Source organism: Apodemus sylvaticus, chromosome 4 (genome assembly GCF_947179515.1).
Source record: "Apodemus sylvaticus chromosome 4, mApoSyl1.1, whole genome shotgun sequence".
NCBI lineage: Eukaryota > Metazoa > Chordata > Mammalia > Rodentia > Muridae > Apodemus > Apodemus sylvaticus.
In genome coordinates this window covers 22,669,284-22,694,372 of record NC_067475.1, presented here as the reverse complement: position 1 = coordinate 22,694,372, position 25,089 = coordinate 22,669,284, and positions in this window count along the sequence as shown.

The window sequence follows — 25,089 nt, the reverse complement described above, 5'->3', positions numbered from 1 at the left end:
TTACAGAAACTTTGTAATTTTATGAGGTCCCATTTGTCAATTCTTGCTCTTAGAGCATACGCTATTGGTGTTCTGTTCAGAAACTTTCTCCCTGTACCGATGTCCTCAATGGTCTTCCCCAGTTTTTTTTCTATTAGCTTCAGAGTGTCTGGCTTTATGTGGAGGTCCTTGATCCATTTGGATTTGAGCTTAGTACAAGGAGACAAGGATGGGTCAATTCGCATTCTTCTGCATGCTGACCTCCAGTTGAACCAGCACCATTTGTTGAAAAGGCTATCTTTTTTCCATTGGATGTTTTCAGCCTCTTTGTCGAGGATCAAGTGGCCATAGGTGTGTGGGTTCATTTCTGGATCTTCAATCCTGTTCCATTGATCCTCCTGCCTGTCACTGTACCAATACCATGCAGTTTTTAACACTATTGCTCTGTAGTATTGCTTGAGGTCAGGGATACTGATTCCCCCAGATTTCCTTTTGTTGCTGAGAATAGTTTTAGCTATCCTGGGTTTTTTGTTGTTCCAGATGAATTTGATAATTGCTCTTTCTAACTCTGTGAAGAATTGAGTTGGGATTTTGATGGGTATTGCATTGAATCTGTATAGTGCTTTAGGCAAAATGGCCATTTTAACTATATTGATAATGCCGATCCATGAGCATGGGAGGTTTTCCCATTTTTTGAGGTCTTCTTCCATTTCCTTCTTCAGAGTCTTGAAGTTCTTGTCATACAGATCTTTCACATGTTTGGTAAGAGTCACCCCAAGATACTTTATACTGTTTGTGGCTATTGTGAAGGGGGTCATTTCCCTAATTTCTTTCTCAGCCTGCTTATCCTTTGAGTATAGGAAGGCCACTGATTTGCTTGAGTTGACTTTATAACCTGCCACTTTGCTGAAGTTGTTTATCAGCTGTAGGAGCTCTCTAGTGGAGTTCTTTGGGTCACTTAGGTAGATGATCATGTCATCTGCAAATAATGATAGTTTGACTTCTTCCTTTCCAATTTGTATCCCTTTGACCTCCTTATGTTGTCGAATTGCCCGAGCTAGTACCTCAAGTACAATATTGAAAAGATAAGGAGAAAGGGGGCAGCCTTGTCTGGTCCCTGATTTCAGTGGGATTGCTTCAAGTTTCTCTCCATTTAGTTTGATGCTGGCTACCGGTTTGCTGTATATTGCTTTTACTATGTTTAGGTATGGGCCTTGAATTCCTGTTCTCTCCAAGACTTTAAGCATGAAGGGATGCTGAATTTTGTCAAATGCTTTTTCAGCATCCAATGAAATGACCATGTGGTTTTGTTCTTTGAGTTTGTTTATGTAGTGGATTGTATTGATGGATTTCCGTATATTGAACCAACCCTGCATTCCCGGGATAAAGCCTACTTGATCATGGTGGATGATCGTTTTGATGTGTTCTTGGATTCGGTTGGCAAGAATTTTATTGAGTATTTTTGCATCGATGTTCATAAGGGAAATTGGTCTGAAGTTCTCTTTCTTTGTTGGATCTTTGTGTGGCTTTGGTATCAGCGTAATTGTGGCTTCGTAGAAGGAATTGGGTAGTGTTCCTTCTGTTTCTATTTTGTGGAATAGTTTGAAGAGTATTGGTGTTAACTCTTCTTTGAAGGTCTGGTAGAATTCTGCACTGAAGCCATCTGGTCCTGTGCTTTTTTTGGTTGGAAGACTTTCTATGACTCCTTCTATTTCTTTAGGCATTATGGGACTGTTTAGATGGTCTAGTTGGTCCTGATTTAATTTTGGTATTTGGTATCTGTCAAGGAAATTGTCCATTTCCTCCAGATTCTCCAGTTGTGTTGAGTATAGGCTCTTGTAGTAGGATCTGATGATTTTTTGGATTTCCTCAGTTTCCGTTGTTATATCTCCCTTTTCATTTCTAAGTTTGTTAATTTGGATACTTTCTCTGTGCCCTTTGGTCATTCTGGCTAAGGGTTTATCTATCTTGTTGATTTTCTCAAAGAACCAGCTCCTCGTATTGTTGATTTTTTGTATGGTTCTCTTTGTTTCTACTTGATTGATTTCGGCCCTGAGTTTGATGATTTCCTGCCCTCTACTCCTCCTGGGCGAAATAGCTTCTTTTTGTTCCAGGGCTTTCAGGTGTGTCATTAAGCTGGTAATGTATGCTCTCTCCATTTTCTTTTTGGAGGCACTCAGGGCTATGAGTTTTCCTCTTAGCACTGCTTTCATTGTGTCCCATAGATTTGGGTATGTTGTGTTTTCATTTTCATTGTGTTCTAAAAAGTCTTTAATTTCTTTCTTTATTTCTTCCTTGACCAAGGTATCATTGAGTAGAGTATTGTTCAGTTTCCACGTGTATGTGGGCTTTCTGTTGTTTCTGTTGCTATTGAAGACCACTTTTACTCCATAGTGATCAGATAGGAGGCATGGGATTAGTTCGATCTTCTTATATTTGTTGAGGTCTGTCTTGTGACCAATTATATGGTCGATTTTGGAGAAGGTACCATGAGGTGCTGAGAAAAAGGTATATTCTTTTGTTTTAGGATAGAATGTTCTATATATATCTGTTAAATCTAATTGGTCCAAAGCTTCAATTAGTTTCATTGTGTCCCTGTTTAGTTTCTGTTTTCCTGATCGGTCCATTGAGGAAAGTGCAGTGTTGAAGTCACCCACAATTATTGTGTTAGGTGCAATGTGTGCTTTTAGTTTTAATAAAGTTTCTTTTACAAAAGAGGGTGCCCTTGCATTTGGGGCATAGATGTTCAGGATTGACAGTTCTTCTTTTTGTATTTTTCCTTTGACCAGCAAGAAGTGTCCCTCAGGGTCTCTTTTGATGACTTTGGGTTGAAAGTCAATTTTATCTGATATTAAAATGGCTACTCCAGCTTGTTTCCTGAGACCATTTGCTTGTAAAATTGTCTTCCAGCCTTTTACTCTAAGGTAGTGTTTGTCTTTGACTCTGAGGTGTGTTTCCTGTAAGCAGCAAAATGTAGGGTCCTGTTTACGTATCCATTCAGTTAGTCTGTGTCTTTTTATTGGGGCATTAAGTCCATTGATGTTAAGAGATATTAAGGAATAGTGATTGTTACTTCCTATCATTTTTGACGTTATTTTTTAAATTTGAATGCTTAACTTCTTTTGGGTTTGATGAAAGGTTACTATCTTGCTTTTTCCAGGGTGAAGTTTCCCTCCTTGTATTGGTGTTGTCCTCCTATTATCCTTTTTAGGGCCGGGTTTGTGGATAGATATTGGGTAAACTTGGTTTTGTCATGAAATATCTTAGTTTCTCCATCTATGGTGATTGAGAGTTTTGCTGGATATAGTAGTTTTGGTTGGCATTTGTGTTCTCTTAGAGTCTGCATGAGATCTGCCCAGGACCTTCTAGCCTTCATAGTCTCAGGTGAAAAGTCTGCTGTGATTCTGATAGGTCTTCCTTTATATGTTACTTGGCCTTTTTCTCTTACTGCCTTTAGTATTCTTTCTTTGTTTAGAACATTTGGTGTTTTGATTATTATGTGACGGGAAGTATTTCTGTTCTGGTCCAGTCTGTTTGGAGTTCTGTAGGCTTCTTGTATATTCATGGGCATCTCTCTCTTTAGGTTAGGGAAGTTTTCTTCCATAATTTTATTGAAGATATTTGCTGGCCCTTTAATTTGTAAATCTTCACTCTCCTCTATGCCTATAATCCTTAGGTTTGGTCTTCTCATTGTGTCCTGGATTTCCTGGATATTTTGGGTTACAAGCTTTTTGCATTTTGCATTTTCTTTAACTGTTGAGTCCATGGTTTCTATGGAATCTTCAGCATCTGAGATTCTTTCTTCTATCTCTTGTATTCTGTTGTTGATATTTGTATCTCTGTCCCCTGATTTCTTCCCAAGGCTTTCTATCTCCAAAGTTGTCTCCCTTTGAGTTTTCTTAGTTGTTTCTACTTCTGATTTTAGATCCTGGATGGTTTTGCTTAGCTCCTTCACTTGCATGTTTGTGTTTTCCTGTAATTCTTTAAGAGATTTTTGTGTTTTCTCTTTCATGAGCTCAGCCTGTTGACCAAAGTTCTCCTGTATTTCTTTAAGAGATTTTTGTGTTTCGTCTTTCATGACCTCAGCCTGTTGAGCAAAGTTCTCCTGTATTTCTTTAAGTGTTTTTTGCATTTCCTCCTTGTTGGCTTTTGTATTCTCCTGGATTTCTTTCAATGATTTTTGTGTTTCCCTTGCAAGGGCTTCTAACTTTTGATCCATTGTCTCCTGAATTTCTTTATGTATGACCTTCATGTGTTCCTGTACCAGCATCATGACCAGTGATTTTAAATCCAAATCTTGTTTTACTGGTGTGATGGGGTATCCAGGACATGTTGGTAGAGGAGAATTGGGTTCAGATGTTGCCATATTGCCTTGATTTCTGTTAGTGACGTTCCTGCGTTTACCTTTTGCCATCTAGATCTCACTGGTGTTTGTTTATCTTGTCAGTGCTGGACTCACCAGTGCAAGCTGCCCCTTCCCAGTTGGCCTCTGGTGCACAGCTTACCTCCTGCACTGCTTGTAGACAGTGTGCTGCTGCCCAGGCTGTTCAGATCCCAAAGCAGGCACCCGAAGGCTCCCGCTGGGGCCCGCTGGATTCACTGGAGCACACTGACTTCTCCCAGCTGGCCGCCCGGAAGCCCAGCTAGCCACTTGCAGGACTTGGAGATGTAATGCTGCCGCCCAGACTGATCTGGATCCGGAAGCGGAGAGAGTAGAGCTAAGGGCTTCTGCCTGAGGCCTTGCCCCAGATTGTGTCTGTGGAGCAGATGGAGCCCGTGTGCACTCCCAGGGAGTGCCGACGGTGTATGCTACTGTGACCTCCCCTGTGTTCTGCTCACTCCGCTGGGCAGCCGATCTGCCAACCGGGCTGTCGCACACAAGGTTAGCCTGGCCGCCCAGTCCCTGAGTCCAGGCAAAAGCCTGGGAGGCCAAGGTCTGAGCAAAGTTCCCCTTCGGCTTTGACTGTTAATTGGGTTTGCCAGGTGACTAGGATGGCGGGCGTGCGCGCCCGCGCTCCCTGAAAGCGCCGGGAGAGTCTGCTTTGCTAACAATCACCTGGGCGGGTTGACTCACAGATGGCCCACCAAGCCGCCCAGTTCTTGGGGTCAGTCCTGTGCCTTTTGGGGCCTGGACCCCCGCTTTGTTAGCCTTAGGCTATGCCTGTTACAGGTCTGCCCGCCTGAGCTCTCTGTCGTCCTGCAGGCAAAATGGCGACGGCGCGCTCGCAGGCCTGGGCAAAAAACCTCCTGGTTGGGTTGGCACCCCGATGGCCCCCCGACCCGCCCAGGGCCTGGGTGCAGGCCAACGCCCGTCGGGCTCAGACCACCGCGGTGTTGGCCTCGGATTATGTTTGTGTACCTCAGTCTGTCCGATTCCTGGAGTACGGAACCAAGATGGATGCTCCTCTCCTGACTGGTGGGAGGCCGTGTTCTGAAGTGGCCTCCGTGCAGGAAAGGCGCCGCACAACTGCAGCTGCTTGCTGTCCGGCTGGTCAGCGAAGGTCAGTGGTCGTGGGCGCAGGGCCTAACTGGTCCCTGTGACGCCTTGGTTCCACTGCTGATGGCCCTTCAGCTGGAGCAGCCACTGCTGCCTCTGCTCGGCACTCAGGTTTTCTTCAAAGTCTTTAAATGCATCACGGTGAACATTGTTCATGGAAATGCTGTAAGCTATGTAGATAATACTTGTCTCAGATAATGCACCATGTTGTGGATTTTGAGTATTTAATTAAACCTTTGCATGCCTTTAGTATTTAATAATTACATGGAAAAAGAAAAAAATCACACTTTTAGTATCAAGTAAAAAGGTTTTAAAATATAGTTTTACTACCAAATTCCCAGCAATCCATTGATCTAGCTGCTTTGTTCAAATGGCCCCTCCCCCGTCAGGGCATCTGCCTGTCGACAACTTTTGATGTAGGTCAGTCCAGATACAGTAAAAAAGTGAGAATGGACCCAATAGGAACTAAAATATGTATCATCATTTTTAACGTATTAGCTCTGACTGTCAGATAAGCTAGCTGAAGAAATATGGAAAGACAGACATTAACTAAGTTATAAATTTCTTTCTATAAATCATCTTCTAATGTGTTTGGGGTTTAAATAAGTGTAGTGTCTAATCTTGGTGGCAAACTTGACTCGATGAGCCAGAAGGAAACCGTCTGATTATATTGTAAGGCAATCTAATAAATCCCCTTTAAAATACCATTTTATTCATTTTTTTTTTAGAGAGAGTTCTGACTAATATGAGAAGAAAATTTAACAGGTGATATCTAGGACTCGAAGTATCAGATTGGCCCTTTGTAAGATTTATAAAACAACATATGATACCGATCAGAAATGTAAATACAGTTCAAAATGTTTTATGTACATTTATTATTTTAAGCTCATAGGAGGTTACAAGGTCACCTCTTCCCAGCTTGTACATTTTTTGGAGACAAGAGAAGGTAAGCTGCCTTAATATTTATTCAAATGTGAGGCAATACTTGAAAAAATAGTTCATTGATTTTTAAAACTTTATTTTTTGTGTGCCATTCATATTTATGCAGATACATAGGCAAGTGTGTGCATGCGGAGGCCAGAGGAAAACTCAAACGTTGTTCCTTGCATACTTACTATAAGGGTGTCATATTAGCTTGGAATTCAACCAGTAGACCAGGCTGGATGGCCAGGGAAGTCTAGGGAAACCCCTTGTCTCTCCTGCTTCCCACCCTTGGGATTACAATGGCCCCCCACCATGCTCTGGTTTTTACATGTGAGTTTTGGGAATCCAACTCATAGCCTCATGCTTGAAAGGTCAGCACTTTAGTAAATAAACTATATCCATAGACCCAAATTTTTCTTGCTGACATTAGTTTTAGGTTCACAAAACCACTGAAAGGTAACTAGTGAAATCTTTCCACATGCTCAGTACATGCACACATTTCTAATCTTCCCTCATTCTCATGATCATGTAGCACAGTGATGACTTTGGTACGGCCACCTCTCTGCTTATTTGATACGGCATTATGAGACATAATCCCATAGTTTCTCACTATTCTACCAGATTGGAAATGTGTAATGACATCGGCCCATCATTATGGAATCAGCCAACCTGGGAGATCACTTATCTTTCATGGGTTTTCCTAGTCTGCTTAAGCAAGATTATCATGGAATAATGTAGTCTGTAGAGTTTTCCGTTGATTAAGCATTTTTCATACTCTTGGGTTTTGGTAGACATTTCCTGATAAGTGAATAACAGTTCACTCTCTGTCTGGGTATGTTCCAGTTCATTTGTTCATCCACCCACTAAAGTACATCATGGTTGCTCTGACATTTTAGTGAACTAAATTTCTACATGGATCTCAAAGCAGATTTGTGTATGAAGATGTTTCCAACCCTTTTGGCAGAATGCCAGGATATGTGATTGCTGTATCACATAGGAGGAGTGTGATGATTTTATAGGAAAATTTCAAACACTCTCCAAGTAGCTGTATCATTTTGTTCCCACCTACATTGGATGAGTTCTTGGGACTGCTCATCCTTGTCCACATTTGGAGTAGTACATAGTGTTCTGGTCATTTTCACAGGTGTATAACTCTAGCTCTCTGTTGGTTTAATTTATGAATTAAATATGAATGGTATGGTACAGGTTCCCATATGATTATTTGTTTTTTTTTCTTTTTTGTTTTGTTGAGACGTCTGTTAAGGTCTTTGTACTACTTTTCAGTTGAGTGATTGCTTTTAATTGCCAAGTTTTAATAATTCTTTCTACCTATGCACAATCATGTATGCCATGTATGTTCTTTTGTTTGCATTTTCTTCCAGCCAGTGCTGTATGTTTTTATCCTCTTTGGTATATTTTACAGAGCCAAGTTTGTAACCTCAAGGTAGTCTGGTTTATTAATTCTGTCTTTCACAGATCATGTCTTTACTGTTGTACCAAAAAGTCATCAAAAACCTCAAGCTTCTTTTAAACTTTTTCCCATGATTTACTTACTTATTTATTTATTTATTTATTTATTTATTTATTTATTTATTTATGATTTTATACTTGTTTTTATCTCTGTTCCTTATTTTAAGTTGATTTTGTTAATGGTCTTTGGCTGGAACTATTGACATACATGTGGATGTCTGAATACTCTGCCATTTGTTGGAAAGACTAATTTCATTTAATTGCTTTCATTTTTTGACCAAAACCCTACTAATTGAATGTGTATGTGCTACTTCTGGTCTCTGTCTGTCCCATTCATATGGGCCTACTTTTTTGATACATACCACGTGATCTAATTGTTTTGCTTAATAAACAATTTGCAACCAGAAAACTCCAGTCTGCCTTGTTTCTCAATATTATATTATATTAGATATATTTGGCTCTTTGTCTCTTGATATAAATTTATAATTAGCTTTGCAATATCCTTATACTAGGTTACTGATATTTTATTTGTGATTATATTGAATCTATCCGTAAATTTACAATAACTCACACCCTGACAATATTCTGATTACAAATGAGAAAAATCTCCCAATTCATGTTGTTTTGTGAGTTCTTTCATCATATGCCATATGTTCCTTTTGTTGATTATGTTTACAATTTATTATTTTTTGTATAAAATTTTATTAACACATCACTGTAATATTTTATTTGGAAATGAAATGTTAAAATTAATATTTTGCAGTGCTGAATGAGATGAAATTCTTTGTGTATGTAGGTGAGTCCATCTAAAGTCTGTGTCTGCATATTACAAGCTGGAAACATGGTTTTAATTTCAAATTCCACATGCTCATTCATGGTGTGTATTTAAGCAGTTGTCCTCAGTTCTGCTCTTACGTCCTCCAAACACTGCTTCTGTATTTCTTCTTTTGCTTTCTCGAGGCCTAGGCTGATTTTGTCTATGTTTTCATAATTTGGTGATGAGGTTTACATTGTTTCTCTAATGAATTCTTTGTAGAAATGCTGTTCCACTTTTTGTCAATATTGAGATGGGTCCTTTAACAGGTGGTCCTTTACCCTGAGAACTCTAGGGTAGCGTCTTCATGGCTGGATTTGTGCTGTGTTAAGATGGCTGAAGAGCTAGCCAGCCTATTCATCAAACAAAAACTCCTTGAGTTGGTACAAAGTGAAGACAGGAAACAGCTCCTTACCAGACATCAAATCTGCCAAAAGATAATATTTTCTTTCTGATAAACATATTGTTTATAAAATTTTGTTATAGTAATCTGAATGGACTAAGACAGGCATACAGAATTTTTCATAAAGTTTCCATTTTAATATCCTTGGGAGCTGAAGTAAAGTTTCATTTTCACTTCCAATTTTGGTAATTTGTGTCTTCCTTTTTTACTTTGTTAGCCTGGTTAGAGGCTTATTGATTTTAATCATCCTTTGAAAAGCCAGCTTTGGATTTGATTTTCTTTATTGATATTCTGCTTTAAATTTCATTGAAGTTGACCTGATTTTTATTATTTTTTGTTCTGTTTACATTTGATTTAATTTGCTTTTATTATTCTGGTTTCATGAGGTAAAAACGGTGATAGATTTTAGACTTTTATTATTTTCTAATGTTTGCATTCATTGCTGCCGCCATATCCTCCGAAGCACTGTTTTTTAGTGTAAGTCTACAAAACTAGAGGCTCTATGGTCTTGTCACTTATTTTTAGAATTATTTTTTTTGTTAAATTTTTCTTAAGATCTTTTTCTTTGACCTTATGGAGTTTCGTGTTTAAACGGATCTGAAACACACGGTCATCCTGTTCCGGGCTCCTGAGCCTGTGTTTCAATTCCTGGCTACAGTTATGTTGTGTTTTCGCATCTCTGCCTATTTTCTTTTTCTCACCTGCCTTCCGTTATTGGCTTCTTGCTAAACACTACTATTGTCTGAGAACAACCATTGTATGAGTTCTGGTCTTTAAAATTCCTAAGTCATGCTTTATTTTCCTAGAAGGTGATGGATAGAACGTGAGACCCTGCATGAGCCTGGACAGGATGTTTGCTCTACTGATGCTGGATGGAGCTCACTAGGTGCCAGTTACGTGTAGTTGATTAATTGTGGCTCCTAGTGCACCTGTGTCCTCACCATGCTTCTGTCTTAGGATCTATCTAGTTTTGATAGATGGGCATCGACATCTCCAACTACCTTGGTGGGCTGATCTATTTTTACCCCCTCAGATATCTACCATGAAAAGATACTAAGATTTTTATTAACTGAGAAGTAAAATCAAAATAACACAGGGCATGACAGTGAGATAGTTTGAGACTGGCTTGTAGGGTGTGTGATACATAGTGAACTTACTTAGATCTTAAGCACACTTCATTGCTCGCATGGAAAACTTACAAGACCATTTCTCTTTCCAACTTTTCCAGGTGTCAGCTCATTGCTACCCACCATAGACGTTGGATCTGCAGCTGCAACACAGCTTGTTGCTGCATCGTAAGATGAATTTAGCCACTCTATTTTGGCAGGTTGTCAGGCACATTGGTGCGTGTTCATGAGAAGATCGGTGTGTCTTTTGGAGACTTGACTCCCTTATCATAGTGCAATGACGTATTATATTGCAATGACTTATTGCATTGTAATGATGGGTTACCTTTATAGCTCATACCTTTGCTTGCTCTGGAGTCAGCTGGGTCTGAAAGCATAAACTACGTCTCCTTTCTGCAGGCTGTGGCTGCCATGGTTTGCCCTTTTCCAGCCTTTTCATTTATGTGTGTGTTTATGGTTAAAGTTAATTTACAGTGGACAACACATATTTTCTATTGTGTGTGCATGTGTGCATGTGTGTGTGTGTGTGTGTACTCTGGAAATCTCTGTTTTAATTGACAGCTTAACCAATACCATTCCTAATAGCCATTGGTATATCTAAATTTATGTGTGTCATTTGTTTCTCTTTGTTCCTATTTTTTTATTCCTCCCCTGCCTATTATGAGCAACACGGAACACTTTTAGGGTTATATTTTCTTTCTTTCATCATCACATTGGCTTTACATTTCGATTCTTGTTCAGGTTGATCTAGTATTTACAGTATATCTACAATTAGTCAAATCCAATTTTCAGAAAGCCCTGTGTGGTTTCGTAGGTGGTGTGTTTCATTATGGGGAAATGATCAGAGTTACTCCCCATTTCCATTGTATCACTTCTGCTGTTCATACCACACACATAATATATGTCTGTATATTAAATGCAATGTGATATTACTTTTTGAATAAATTCTTAACTGCTAAGATTAATTAAAATAATAAAAATTAAATTTTCCATCTATTTCTGTCTATTTGCTCTTGAACATGCTACCATTCTTTTTTTTTTTTTGAGATTTATTTTATGTATGTGAGTACACTGTCTCTGTACCATTCTTCATATGGCTTTGAATTTCCTTCCTTTCAGCATGGAAGGAAATACTTCACCAAAGGCTACAACCCTAGCTGTGGGTTTCTAACACAGATTGTGTTTCCTTTCTAAAGTGTTCTTTAACATTTCCCATTTCTGTAAGGCCAGTATACTAACAATAAATGTCTTGCTTCTGAAATTATTTCTCTGACAGTGTTGACGGATTCATCACAGAACACAATGAGTGTTTTTTTTTCTTTTGTTACTCTTACAAACTTTCAATATGTTGATCTGTTCTTCACACTTTAAAATGAGAAGACCCAGAGACTTGAGGCCCCAGGGACTGGGGAAGTCTGGAGGGGGTGGGGTGGGGTGGGAACATCATCTTGGAGACATGGGGAGAAGGAATTGGATGAAGAACTGTAAGAGGGGGGACTGGGAAAGGGACAATGGCTGTATTGTGAAAAAAATAAAAGTAATAAAAAATGGTTTTCGCTGCATCTTGGAATCTGAATGAGCCTTCAACACTTATATGTTGATGACTGGTCATGAGCCTGTGTGTGAAGGCTTTATTAAAGTGGAGCTTGGTGCATGGAAATTAGGTTTTTGGACAATTGTTCTCTTGAGAGGCAGGAAGGTTTAGATCTTAGTTTCTGTAGTTAAAATGTCTTCTGTCCTGTGCACTACCTCGGCAAGATTAGCAGGCCAGATCGTGCCTGCCCTCTTAACATAGATTATCATAGTTAATTTTTATAGTAAAGTTGATGCTCTGATATGATTTCTAAGTAAAAGCTAGATTTATTTTCCTCTCAAAGTTTATTAATTTTTATTTTATATGTATGAGCATTTTGTCTACTTGTAAGTGTACTACATGCATGCAGTGCCTGGCGATGCCAGAAGAGGGAATCAGAGCCATGGGACTGAGCTACATATGGGTGTGAGACACCATGTGGGTGCTGGGAATTGAACTGGTTTCCTCCCCAGGTTAAGTAAGTTCTGCTGTGCCTTGTCTGCAGACTCTCAGCTCAGCCTTCCTCCATTAGCTCCATCATAGAGAGGCTATTCCTTTCCCCCTGACAGCCTTTCAGGGTTGCCTCACCTTGCTTTGAATTTTTGTTTATTGAAAATGATATCCTGATATCCACCATCCATACTTTTATTCTACTCGATATTTTATGAGATTACTGGATTTGTTATTTTCTCTGTGACATTAATTTGGGGGAAATATCTGTTATGGTTGTTTAAACTTGTTGCTTTATCTTTCTAGAGATCCTCAATTTTCATTTCTTGTGGTTGTTTCACATTCCCTGAGAGGGTTTTCTGTTTTTTTTGTTTTTGTTTTTTCCTGTTTGGATTTTGAACTTTCTGTTAAAATTTCCTCAGGCTCAGAGTTCCTTTCTCCACTTCCAATACAGCAGTTGGTTTCTAACATTTCCTTCTGAGACTTCTTGAAATGTCTGCCTCTCAGTTTTTATTATCTGCTTCTTCCTGCATGGACTCTTCCTTAACCATTAATACCTATAAGGTAATAATTACAGTCTGAAAAAAAATCTTGTTGTAATTTTTTTCTTTCATTTTATTTGAGATGGTGTCTTACAGCATAGCTCATGCTAGTCATGGACTCCGGACCTTTCTGCACACCCTCGAAAGAGCTGCGATTAGAGGTGAGCCAGGCAACCTACTGAGCCTCTGTGAACAGTCAGACACAATGCATTGAGTTAAAAGGCACTGTAGGTTCTGCTTTTAAGGCGTGTGGCAAGAAAGGACTCATTCCAAAGTGCCATGATTGGTTCTTAATTTCTGATTAAGAGTGTGCACCAGAACATTTTAAAGGTCACAAGTGCTTCTCAGTGTTCTTGAGATGTGTGATGTGCGATGATTCCGTTAGGTATTTCCTTTCCCCAGTTCAGTTACGTGCTGATAAAACACAGTCATAACATGAGACTTTCTGTAAAATGTTTCTCTTGAGGGCAGACCTTGTTTAAGAGAACAGGGTGTTCTGACTTCTTTCAAAATGGTTCATATTTCACTCCTTTCTAGAAGAACAAGAGAGTCTTTCATCGTGAGAAGATATTCGTTGTGAGACCCTGTGGAGCCTCAGAGTAAAACTCAGAAGGGTTACATGGCGCCTTGTGGGCCTTGTGACAGGATCTCCCTGGAGAGATGAATTCTAGGTTCTATTACACTAGGCTTCTAGCAACTTTGCAGTCTTTATTTCAGATATCCAAGTGGCGTTGTTGGCTCTGAGGATTCCGCATTTGGGCGTCTGTTCTGGGGACTCTAAATGACCGAGGCATTTTAAAATACCAGGGCATTGTCTATGGTGTAACCAACAAAAAGTAGTTCTTGCTTTCAGCGATGTTCCTAAAATGTGCCTACCCCTTTCAGACTGATAAACACAAAAGCAACAGGAGCTGATTTGGTTCTCAGTTTCTTTTTATTTCTTCCTGTGCAACCATACCTTGATCCCCACCTGCTTGTGACTGTCCACCACTCTCACCCTGACTGAGCTCCTGAAAGGTCTGGGTCATCATGTTGAGGACTGAGGGTCTGATGGCCTCTGATCTGTAGCCCCTGCAGGGTTGCCTGAAACCTGATTCACATTAGCTCTGGGTCACTTCCAGAGTTTCCAAGAAGGGGTTTAACCCTTTGTAGACTTGGTCTGAGGTTAATCTCTCTACTGGATTCCTCTTTCCCTACTCCTCAGTCCTGTGTTTTCTCCCAAGCAGGCCATATTTTCTCTCCTCAGACTGTTGGCTTCTGTTTTCTGCCTGGCTGAGCTCACCGCCTTCCTACAGCACCTCGGGGAATTGCCCTCTTATTACCACAATTACAATCTGTACACATTTCATTAAACTAATATCGCTCAGCACAGGCTTTCTCCACAGAACTGCACAGCTGGAGGCCCATTTCTTTTCCTTAGCTTAAACACTTTGACAGGTTAAGAAAGCTATTATGGCTGAATAACAGGTGTTGCAAAACAATGTGCATTTGATGTTTAAATGAGAGAGCTTCTTTATTGACTGCCTTTATTGCAACTCAGGCTTCCCTTCCTTCACAATGGCTGAATTTTTATTGTCTTTACGGCTTTTTAAAGTCTATTCTGTTGTTTCAGAACAGATCCAAAGTGCCTGTGTGTGCTTATTTGTTATTCTGCTGGCCTCTCTATATTATTATTATTTGTGCGGCCTGCTTTCTTCCCCAGGTGAAAAGGCGCCTGCAGAGTGGAAGGATTTTATTTGGTCTTTTCTCTAATAGAAGCACATGCACTTCACAAACACTCTAAATGGGCATCTAAGGCTCCTTTTCCATCACTTCACCCCTGTCTTTACTGTCCCATTCATCCACCCAATCCGCTAGTGAGCCTAAGAGCTGACTCCCGAGTGAGAAATGGTAAAATCCATATATAGGGGTGGCTTGCTGTCCAGATTCCTTGTTTGAATATTCCTTCTTTGTCTATTACCTCGCCGTAAAGGACACACATTGGAATGCAGTCTGGGGGGCGATTGTTCTTCTCCCTAGGCACTTTGTTTGTTTGCACTCAAACCCATCAACCTCCAGTGCCACTCTGTTCCTTCCCTCTGTCTCCTTGCAGAATATCATGCTCAGCAGGATACAGTCTGTTTTATTATTTCAATAAAATGACTTTTGCTGAAGAGACAGTCGAGTGTTAAAATACCATTTTTCAAAAGTAAGTGCTCAGTGAGCGAGAACATACGATTATGAAAGCATAGAAATGGATGGAAATAAAAGAGGGCCTTGAACTCTACCTATGCACGCTCCTACGGTGTGCAGGAGAGTGCTGTTCACATCAGTCACTCAAAGCTGCCCAACTCCACTCTAAGCCATAACGTACTTCTTAAAGCAAAATTTAGGTTTCACATTTTTTTCTTATTCTTATATTGTCTGATAGTGAAAAGCAGGAAAGAATGCAAAGAAGAAAAAGAAAAATCTGTTTGTTTCAGCTTTATATTTTCAATGTTTTCATTCCACGGAAAATTGTTATTCTTAGAGTCATTTCCTACCCATATTTGCCCAGCAAATGATATCATTCCTGTGAGGGGATGGCATTAGTATCTTACCCTGCTACAGTAGAGCATTGGCTCTTTCTCTATAGTCTTCAGTTCTTTGATCTTAGCCAAAAGGCCGAGAAGTGATTAGTCTTCAGTTCCTTAAGCATTTCTGAACACAAATCAATGCTTCGTGAATGACTGTTGAAAGAACTGCCCTTGTTTCCTTCAGAAAATGAGGCATATTTGTTGGTGGAGATTTAAAATGGATGAAGGCCTCTTAAAATTAAAAAAACTCAATTGAATGTTGTAGACCTATCCTATGGAAGACCTATCCTATGGAATGTATCCTATGGAAGACCTATCCTATGGACTGCTGCAGACCTATCCTATGGAAGAGTAGGAGGAAAGATTGAAGGAGTCAGAACTGTCAAGGACATGGCAAGAAAACATACATAAACTAACCTGGGCTAAGTATGGTCTCCGAGACAGAACTACCAATGAGAGAGCATGCATGGTGGGTAGGCCTTCTCCACATATGTAACAGATGTGTAGCTTGGCCTTCAAGTGGGGCCCCCTAACAGCAGGAGCAGGGACTGTCTCTGACCCTGCTGCCTGCTATTGAATCCCTCTCAGTTAACTGGGCTGCCTAGTTTAGCCTCACTAGGACAAAATGCTCCTAGTCATTCTTCAGCTTAATGTGCCACGGTTGGTTGACATCCATGGGAGGCCTCTCTCTCTGAGGAGAAAGGAAAGAGATTGTGGGGGGAGTTGAGGGGATATGGTGAGACTTGGAAGAGAGAAGGAAGTGGAAGCTGGGGTCAGGATGTAAAGGGAATAAACAAATTAATGAAAAAGTACTGTTAAATTACTCGAAGGATAGTGCTAGCAACTATCATACTCAGCATAAAATTGTGACACACGTGGATACTTTTTAATAATAGTGCCCAAATCTGCACTCTCTTTAAACTCTGTAATTTCAAAAGTGCTTTCTCATTTGAATCACTCAGAGTCCATCCCAGTAGACCACTGAGTCACCCTTCCCTGGGAACGGGAAGGCCAGTCCTACTTTCAAGATTCTTCTGATACAAAATGTGTGTTAGTGCCCAGTGTGTCCAGCACAACTATCTTCTTAAAGTGTTAGCAGCCTTACCCTTATGAAGCACATTTCTCCTGACCATCTTAGTAGATGACCTACTGTAAAGCAAGACTATTACTCTCTTCACTTACCTAGCAGAGGAGCCAAAATTTTGCCACTGCACCGTGATTTTTCTTGTGGCTATGGGAATCGTGAGTGAAATGCAATGAAAATGCCCTGGGGTTTTATTTAGTTGGTTTACAATAAGCACAGGAAAATATATTATGCATATATATTTATAGGTCTTAGGAAAATTTTTGCAAAAATATCTCATAGAATGTATCTTGCTTCCTGGCTTCAAAATTAGAAAGTTAATTTTAAATGAAAGGAAAGGAAAAATAACATTTTTATATGTGAGCCAATAGAGTTACATAAATGTATAGATTCCTATTGATATGCAAAGATGTATTAAAACAGTAGGCCGTACAGCAGCTTATGGTAATCTATGATGATAGGTTTTACTAATTATCTGCTATCTTCATATAATTCCACAGATGTAGATAATGCAAGGATTTAGAAGAGATTGTGTTTGCCTGAAAGATGGCTATCAAATTGAGAGAATTCTGATACTTTATGTGTCATTTATGCTAATTAAATGCCTTAATGAGAGATGAGTACCATGTATTTTGCAAGGTTTTACCTTGGCACATCCTGAAATTTTGTAGACTTGTATATTGTGTGAAAGAGTAGGACAGAGATAAACGGAGAAAAGTTAAATCCAGTTCTGCCTCTGCGCTTCTGTCCCTTTTGAATATCATTGCAAGGTATGATGCATTTGGGCATATTCTCTGCTTCAGCCTATTGAATATAATAGAATCAGTTGCCTGTAACGGTCTGTCAATCGCATTGTGTTTCTGCTGTCTTCTTGTCCTAGAAATTCATCTTGTTGAAAGCATTTGTGTTATTGAAAGCAATGAAGCCTGGTAGTGCTGGCCATTACCATTACCTTACCTCATTTACATCTCAGCCCTGCATCCTGCCAGGTCCTTGCTCCCCTCTGAAGCCTCCATCACTCCAGTGCATCTCATCAGGCACCATCTCAGCCACACAGAGGGGAGCTTGCTGTGCACAAATGAGTTGCATACAAAACATGGGTTCTGGGGAGTTTAGAGCCTGCTGGGCTTGTTCCCAAGCCAGCAGCAGCTGGGATGACCCAGATCCAGGGCTGGCTGTCCCTGCTCTGTGCTTTGCCACTTTCCAGGATGACCATTGTTGTATTTCCATCAGGATGGGAAAACACAGTGTGCGTTCTGTGGGTGGTGTAATTTCCTCTGCTGGAAGAATGAGGGCACAATGGGACATTTAAAACCCCAAAGAGCAAAGGGGTGAGTGTAACAAAGTGGAAAATACATGCCTGGTGTTCTGTGCCTGGTGTTCCATTATGCTAGCAAGTATTGCGTCCTGTGTGTGCAGGAACAGTAAGAAAATTATATACTCACCTGCCTGGTTATAGGCAACAGGCACAGCTTAATGCAGCCATCAAAAACAATAGGGAAAACCCGCAACATTTATTTAGTCTAAGAGTTCAATCAAAGCAGAAAACGAACTGTCAGAAATTAGAATAAATAACCATTGAATTGTCTGGTCATTTATTTAATAATAAGTGGCTTCTTATAACCCAGCAAATGCTTAATCACATTAAAAACATAAACAAACCCTAGTTATAAAAAAAAAAAACATTTCCTGACTTTCTATTGAAAAATTTTCTTTCCTGTTCATCAATATCATTAAAAGATGATTTATCTAAACCAGTGGTTCTTAAACTAGAGCATCAGCTAAAATCATCTGGAAACTTGCTGAAGCTACAGTCTTGCTAAACCTATGCTGGTGAGCTGGGTCTACATGTGCTGTGTCTGGCCTCCCAGTGGTCCTATGCACTCAAGTGACAAAGAACTATTGGTCCAGGATTTGAAGATGACCCAAACTAATATACATTGATCTGTTTAGATGCTTGGTGTCATTTTAAGTAACCAGATTAAGGGACATGGAGCTACCTTCAACTCTTACTGTCATATCTCAGCTCTAACCTAGACTTCTTGATCTTGTCTTTTTTAATATTACATGGCAAACCAAACTTGCATATATGTATGGGATACACATGTGGTTAAGAGCCATGTATTAAATAGACCATCATTAAATCGAGCTAATTATGGGCAGTGATGGCGCACACCTTTAATCCCAGCACTTGGGACTCAGAGGCAGATGGATTTCTGAGTTCGAGGCCAGCCTGGTCTACAGTGTGAGTTCCAGGACAGCCAGGACTACACAGAGAAACCCTGTCTCGAAAAAACCAAAATCAAAACCAAAACCAAAAACAGATCTCCAACTCAAATCGAGCCGATTAGCATGACTTCATCTCTATTTTTGGTGGCAAATGAAACTTATTGTCTCACCTATTTTGAGACACTTGAAGCTCTGGACCCTTGGCTGACATTCCCCAGTCTGTCACTTCCCGGCATCCATACTGCCAGCCTCCTCCCTCGGTTGTTTTCAGCTTCACAGACAGTGGGAGCATGTGCTCATTGCCTTTCTGTGGCTAGCTTATTACTTAGCATAAGGATTTCCAGGCTGGTCTCTTATCTCTGATCACAAATCCATTTGCTTTTATAGGTTCCAAAGAAGTAAAGCGTCATGTGTTAATTCTACTTCTGTTTTGAGGTACTAAAGACACCTTACCATACCATATTATACCATATCATACTATATCAATCATATTATATAATGATCATTTTCTGTATTTAATAGTGGCATACATATCCATCTTACAATATTTTATCTGTGTGCAATGAGGCATTCTTTTTTCTCATTTTTATTTTTTGTGAGAATTTTTTTATTAATTATTTTATACACTCCATATTTTATTCCCCACCCCGCCAATCCCTGTCTACTCCCCCCACCCCCCGTCTCCATATGGATGTCCCCATCCCCCACCCCACCTGACATCTAAACTCCCTGGGGCCTCCAGTCTCGTGAGGGTTAGTGCATCATCTTTGGATGAACACAGACCCAGCTGTCCTCTACTGTATGTGTGTTGGGGGCCTCATATCAGCTGGTGTATGCTGCCTGTTTGGTGGTCCAGTGCTTTTGAGAAATCCCAGAGGGGATGGGGTCCAGATTACTTGAGACTGGGGTCCTCCTACAGGATCACCCTCATCTTCATTCAGCCTTCCCTAACTCAACAGCAGGGGTCAGCTGCTTCTGTTCATTGGTTGGGTGCAAATATGTGTATCTGACTCTTTCAGCTGCTTGTTGGGTCTTCTGGAGCTCTGGGGAAATCACCATCCCTGACCTCAAGTTTTACTATAAAGCAATAGTGATAAAAACTGCATGGTACTGATACGGGAACAAACATGTTGATCAATGGAATAGAATTGAAGACCCAGAAATAAAACCACACACTTTTGGACACTTGATCTTTGAAAAAGAAGCCAAAAATACACAATGGAGAAAAGAAAGCATCTCTACCACCACAGTTTCCCCTCCCTCCATTTTTCCAGTCCCTCCTCCCTACCTTGTCCCACCCCTGCAGGGAACATGAATGATTCTGTTCTCACTTGAAGATATACAATTTTCTGCTCATTTTAGTACTGATCTCTGAGTTGGGTTTTTAAATCTCAGATCCTTGGGTGGAAGACTATGAGGCAGAAATCAAATATCCATGACACTGGATCTAAGAAAAGCTAGAACGGTGTTGCAGATATGGCCATGGGGTATCTACGTTGACTAAAGTTAAGATTCAGTAGATTAAAATATTTCTTAATGGCAATTGGGAAGTAAATAATAGTTGACTTTTCTTCTAAAAGAGGATGTTCAGATAGTGATAGTCTGATTTATAGAGGTCTATTCCTAACCCTGAATCGTTATCTTCCATTGAATCTATTTAGAGGAGCGATGCTGCAGTACAGACTTCACATTGGAGACAGTTTAAGAGTAAGGCTAAGAGTCTGCTAGAAGCCATATCAGCTGTGCAAGCATTGGACTGAGACCTACAGAGCAAAAAGACCATTATCTACTAAAAAAATCAGAATTTGTCCTTTTCTGAAAAAAACATGTCAAATAAACATTGCACACCAAATTTAATAAGAGCATCAGTCTTGGCATCTCCATGAACTTCTGTACTGTTAGCCATTCTGAGCTTTACACTGGATATCCTACTTTCATGTTTGGATATATTTTTAATCACTTTAAGATTTAAGATAGGAGAGAGTATGTGTGTGTGTGTGTGTGTGTGTGTGTGTGTGTGTGTATATATATATATATATATATATATATATATATATATATATCTTATTCATTTTACTCCTGCTCACTTCCCCCCTCGTGGTCACCACCTCTCATAATCCTTCCCCCATTCTCCTTCCCTTCCCCTCTGAGTCTCTTCAAGGCTAGGCGCTTCCTTTCCCATTGAGGCCAAACAAGGCAGTCCAACTAGAAGAATGTATATCCCTTATATAGATAGCAGCTTTTGGAATATTCCCTGCTCCAGTTGTTCGGGACGTACATGAAGAACAATCTGCATATCTGCTACATATGAGCGGGGAGGCCTAGGTCCAGGCCATGTATGTTCTTTGGTTGGTGGTTCAGACTCTGAGAGCCCCACGGGTAGGAGATATCCTTGAATGCATTGGTACAAGAGATAATTTACTGAACAGAACATTAACGCCTCAGGAACTAAGATCAACAATTGATTAAACAGGATCTCATGAAACTACAAAACTTCTGTAAGGCAAAGGACACTGTCAATAGGACGAAGCAGCAGCCTGCAGATTGGGAAAAAGATCTTTACTAACCCTACATATGACAGAGAGCTAATATCAAAAATTTTCAAAGAACTCAAGAAGTTAGACACCAACAATCTAAATAACCCAGTTAAAAATGGGGTACAGAGCTAAACAGAGAATTCTCAACAGAGGAATCTTGAATGCCTGAGGAGCACTTAAAGAAGTGTTCAAAGTCCTTAGACATCAGGGAAATGGAGACCAAAACAATTCTGTGGTTATATATCTTACAGTCATCAGAATGGCTACGATAAAAGACCTCCAGAGATAGCACATGCAGGAGAGGAAGTAGACCAAGGAGACCTTCTCTATGGAACACTAACATCTCAGAAACTAATGCCAAATAGTAATAGATGGTGCTGTGTGATAGGTAAGGCTTCTGTAGAGCAAAAAATATGATCAGTAGAGTAAACAGACATCCCACACAACAGGGGGAAATATTTACCAGCTACACTAGAGACAAGAGGCTAACACCTTGAAAGTAACAAGAATTATAGAAAATAAATAGCAAGTAAATAAAACTGTCAGTCAGAAAGTGGAGAAATGAACTGAATAGACAGTTTTCATGAGAAGAAACACAAATGTCCAATAATTATTTTTAAATTTGGTCAGCATCCATAGCCACCTCTGCTGAGCCTACTTTGAGATAATACCTATGTGAGCATGGTTACCACCAACACCTCTGACAACATAAGTAGAAGAAAAAGGAAAAAAAAAAGAAACGCTGATTCATTGTTGGTGGGGCTACTGTAGAATTAGTTGGAAGAATCTCAAATGTTTAAAAATAGAGATATTGTATTACAATTGTTTCTCTCTAGAGTATCTATTCCCCAAACTGTGTAACCAAACACAAAGACGTTTGCATTCCCATGTTTATTGATGCTTTACTGACTATAGCAAAGACTTGGAACCAACCTATTTTCAACCAGCAGATGAATGTATAATAAAGATTTGATACTATTAAGACTTAAAGAAAAGTGAAATTACAAAATTTGCCTGAAAATGTATATACTAAGAATTTTTGATATTAAGTGATGTCAAATATCCTTATAAAGAAAATATAAACAAATGTGCATGTGGGTATAAAATAAAAAAAAGCAATAACAGCTACTAGGGGCTGAGCAAGGACTGAAAATAGGTAACTGATATGAGTTGTGAAAGAGTATATAAAGCTAATTGTTTTTCTAGTTTTAATTTAGTCATGGACTTTGCATTTTGGTTGGTCGATAAATGCAGAATTAGTTCTAATGAGTTTTACATATTTGTCTTTTCTTCCACTAAGCATACATGGTTTCAGTTCATAAAATGTGAGTTTATATATTTCTATTAGAACAAAATACATGAATAAATCTAATTGTAGGAAAGCATCCATGAATGCTGTCATCTGAAAGGGGACAAGGCAAAAACGAATGAAGAAAAAATGGCAATCTTTTTTGCAGAATAATTGCAAATAAAATCTTAATATAATTGTGCATTGGTGTTTACTAAGAAAAAGCAGCTTCTAAATAGAATAAGAACTCTTGTTATTCCCACATTGAGCATCAAATATGTAAACTCTTTGCACGGTATATTTGACAATGTTGTCCAAAATGTTTCCTGGTATGAAATATCAAACGTGAAAAGCAATTACAGAGTAGGCCATGTTCCTCCACATTCCACCTGCAATTATTCAACTCCTTCCACGTATCAGTGAATAAAGTACTGCTTGTGATAGTAGTTAATTACCTTAGATAATAAGTTTTAGGTAGCCTATCAAGCCTTGTAGTTTGAAAATTGGTTTAGCTTAAAAAAAAAAAAAAAGAACAGAGCAAAGTTGTCCATGAGTCCTCTGTTATCCCAGATAGCCATGCTAAAGCAAGATAAGTAGGCAAGGGAATTAAGTCTAAGTAATTGTTTGTAAAATTGATAAGATTCCTCATCCGCCCGCCATGCATTTCTAGTCTGAGTGTGGTGAGTTGTAGTTTTCAGAGATGATGTAATACCATCTCCACTGACCATGTGCTCTTTGTGTTTGCCATCATCTATTCCTGAGGAGGAAGACTTGCCCTCTAGTTAAAATTAGTCAGATCTTTATGACTAGTATGAGAAATGAAACACAGTAGATGAAAGACTGTATAAATAAAGCTGGAGCCAGACAAATGACACCCCTCCCTCCCTTCCCCCCCCCCCTCTCTCCCCTCTTGCTACATTTTTCTTCCCTTCCTCTTTTCCCTCTTCTTTCCTCTCACTCTGCACCCAACCCAACAGCTACAGGCCTCATTTACATATCTTCACAAATCAGCCTAGCTGTAGTTTCTAATGAGTGAGAATATTAATTGTTGATAGACATATGAGCTACACATGTCAACTCTTCATGTGATCACAGGTTCATGCTCTTAGCTATTCCAACTGGCCCTCAACAGAAGAGATGCAAGTTATTCCTGCATGATCCTATGTAAATTGCATATTATAGAGAAAAATAAGAATTGTCTGAGATTTTAAGATTTGATCTGGTTTGTTTTATAACATTAGTCAAGTAAAATTATTTGGTATCCAGAACCAATATCATAAACTCCACATCATTTTGTATATTGTATTATCAATTACTATATTGAGCTCTCCTATGTCTGTTGACATCTAGACAGAATGAGTTAAGGATCGGTAAAGAAATGTCTTCTTTCTAAGCTTATCCTATATAAGTTATAATACAGGTGACTTCTTTGTGAGATGTGAGATTCAACACTGAGACAGTTAATAGTACAGCTCTAGGAGATTCACACACTGACAAAAACTAAAGAAAGACTGACATAAAGTAGAAATGCACAACTGTCATATCTCAGAAAGAAGGATGTAAATCTGTACACAGCATGCCATGTTAGAGGGATTACATTATGTGTGTTGAAATACACTGGAGGTTATGTTCTTTGGCATTCCAGGAGGATGGAGGATTTCTTGTTTACCAAATCGATTAGAGGTGTGTTTGTCAAATGGGGCTGGTTCAAATGGCAGTTAGCATATAGAAGAATGTAAATCAATCCATTCTTATCTCCTTATACAAAGATCAAGTCCAAGTGGATCAAGGGCATCCACATAAAAACCAGATATACTGAAACTAATAGAAGAGAAAGTGGAGAAGATCCTCGAGCACATGGGCACAGGGGAAATTTGTCTGAACAGAACACCAATGGCTTATGCTCTAAGATTAAGAATCAACAAATAGGACCTCATAAAATTGCAAAGTTTCTGTAAGGCAAAAGACATTGTCAATAGGACAAAACAGCAGCCTACAGATTTGGAAAAGATCTTTACCAAAAATTCATCTAATAGAGGGCTAATATCCAATATATACAAAGAACTCAAGAAGTTAGACTTCAAAGAATCAAATAACCCTATTAAAAATGGGGAATAGCACTAAACAAATAATTTTTCTTTCTTTTTTATTAGATATTTTCTTTATTTACATTTCAAACATTCCTGGTTTCCCCTCCAAAAACCCCCTATCCCATTACCCACCCCCCCCTGCTTACCAAACCACCCACTCCTGCTTCCCTATCCTGGCATTCCCCTACACTGGGGCATCAAGCCTTCACAGAAACAAGAGCCTCTCCTCTCATTGATGACAAGGCCATCCTCTGCTACATATGTGCCTGGAGCCATGGGTACTCTGGTTGGTGATTTAATCCCTGGGAACTCTGGGGGTATTGGTTGGTAAATATTGTTGTTCCTCCTATGGGGCTGCACATCCCTTCAGCTCCTTTGGTACTTTCTCTAGATACTCCATTGAGGACCAATGTATGGCTGTGAGCATCCATCTCTGTATTTGTCAGGACTGGCAGAGCCTCTCGGGAGACAGCTATATCAGGCTCCTGTCAGCAAGCACTTGTTTGTATCCACAATAGTGTCTGGGT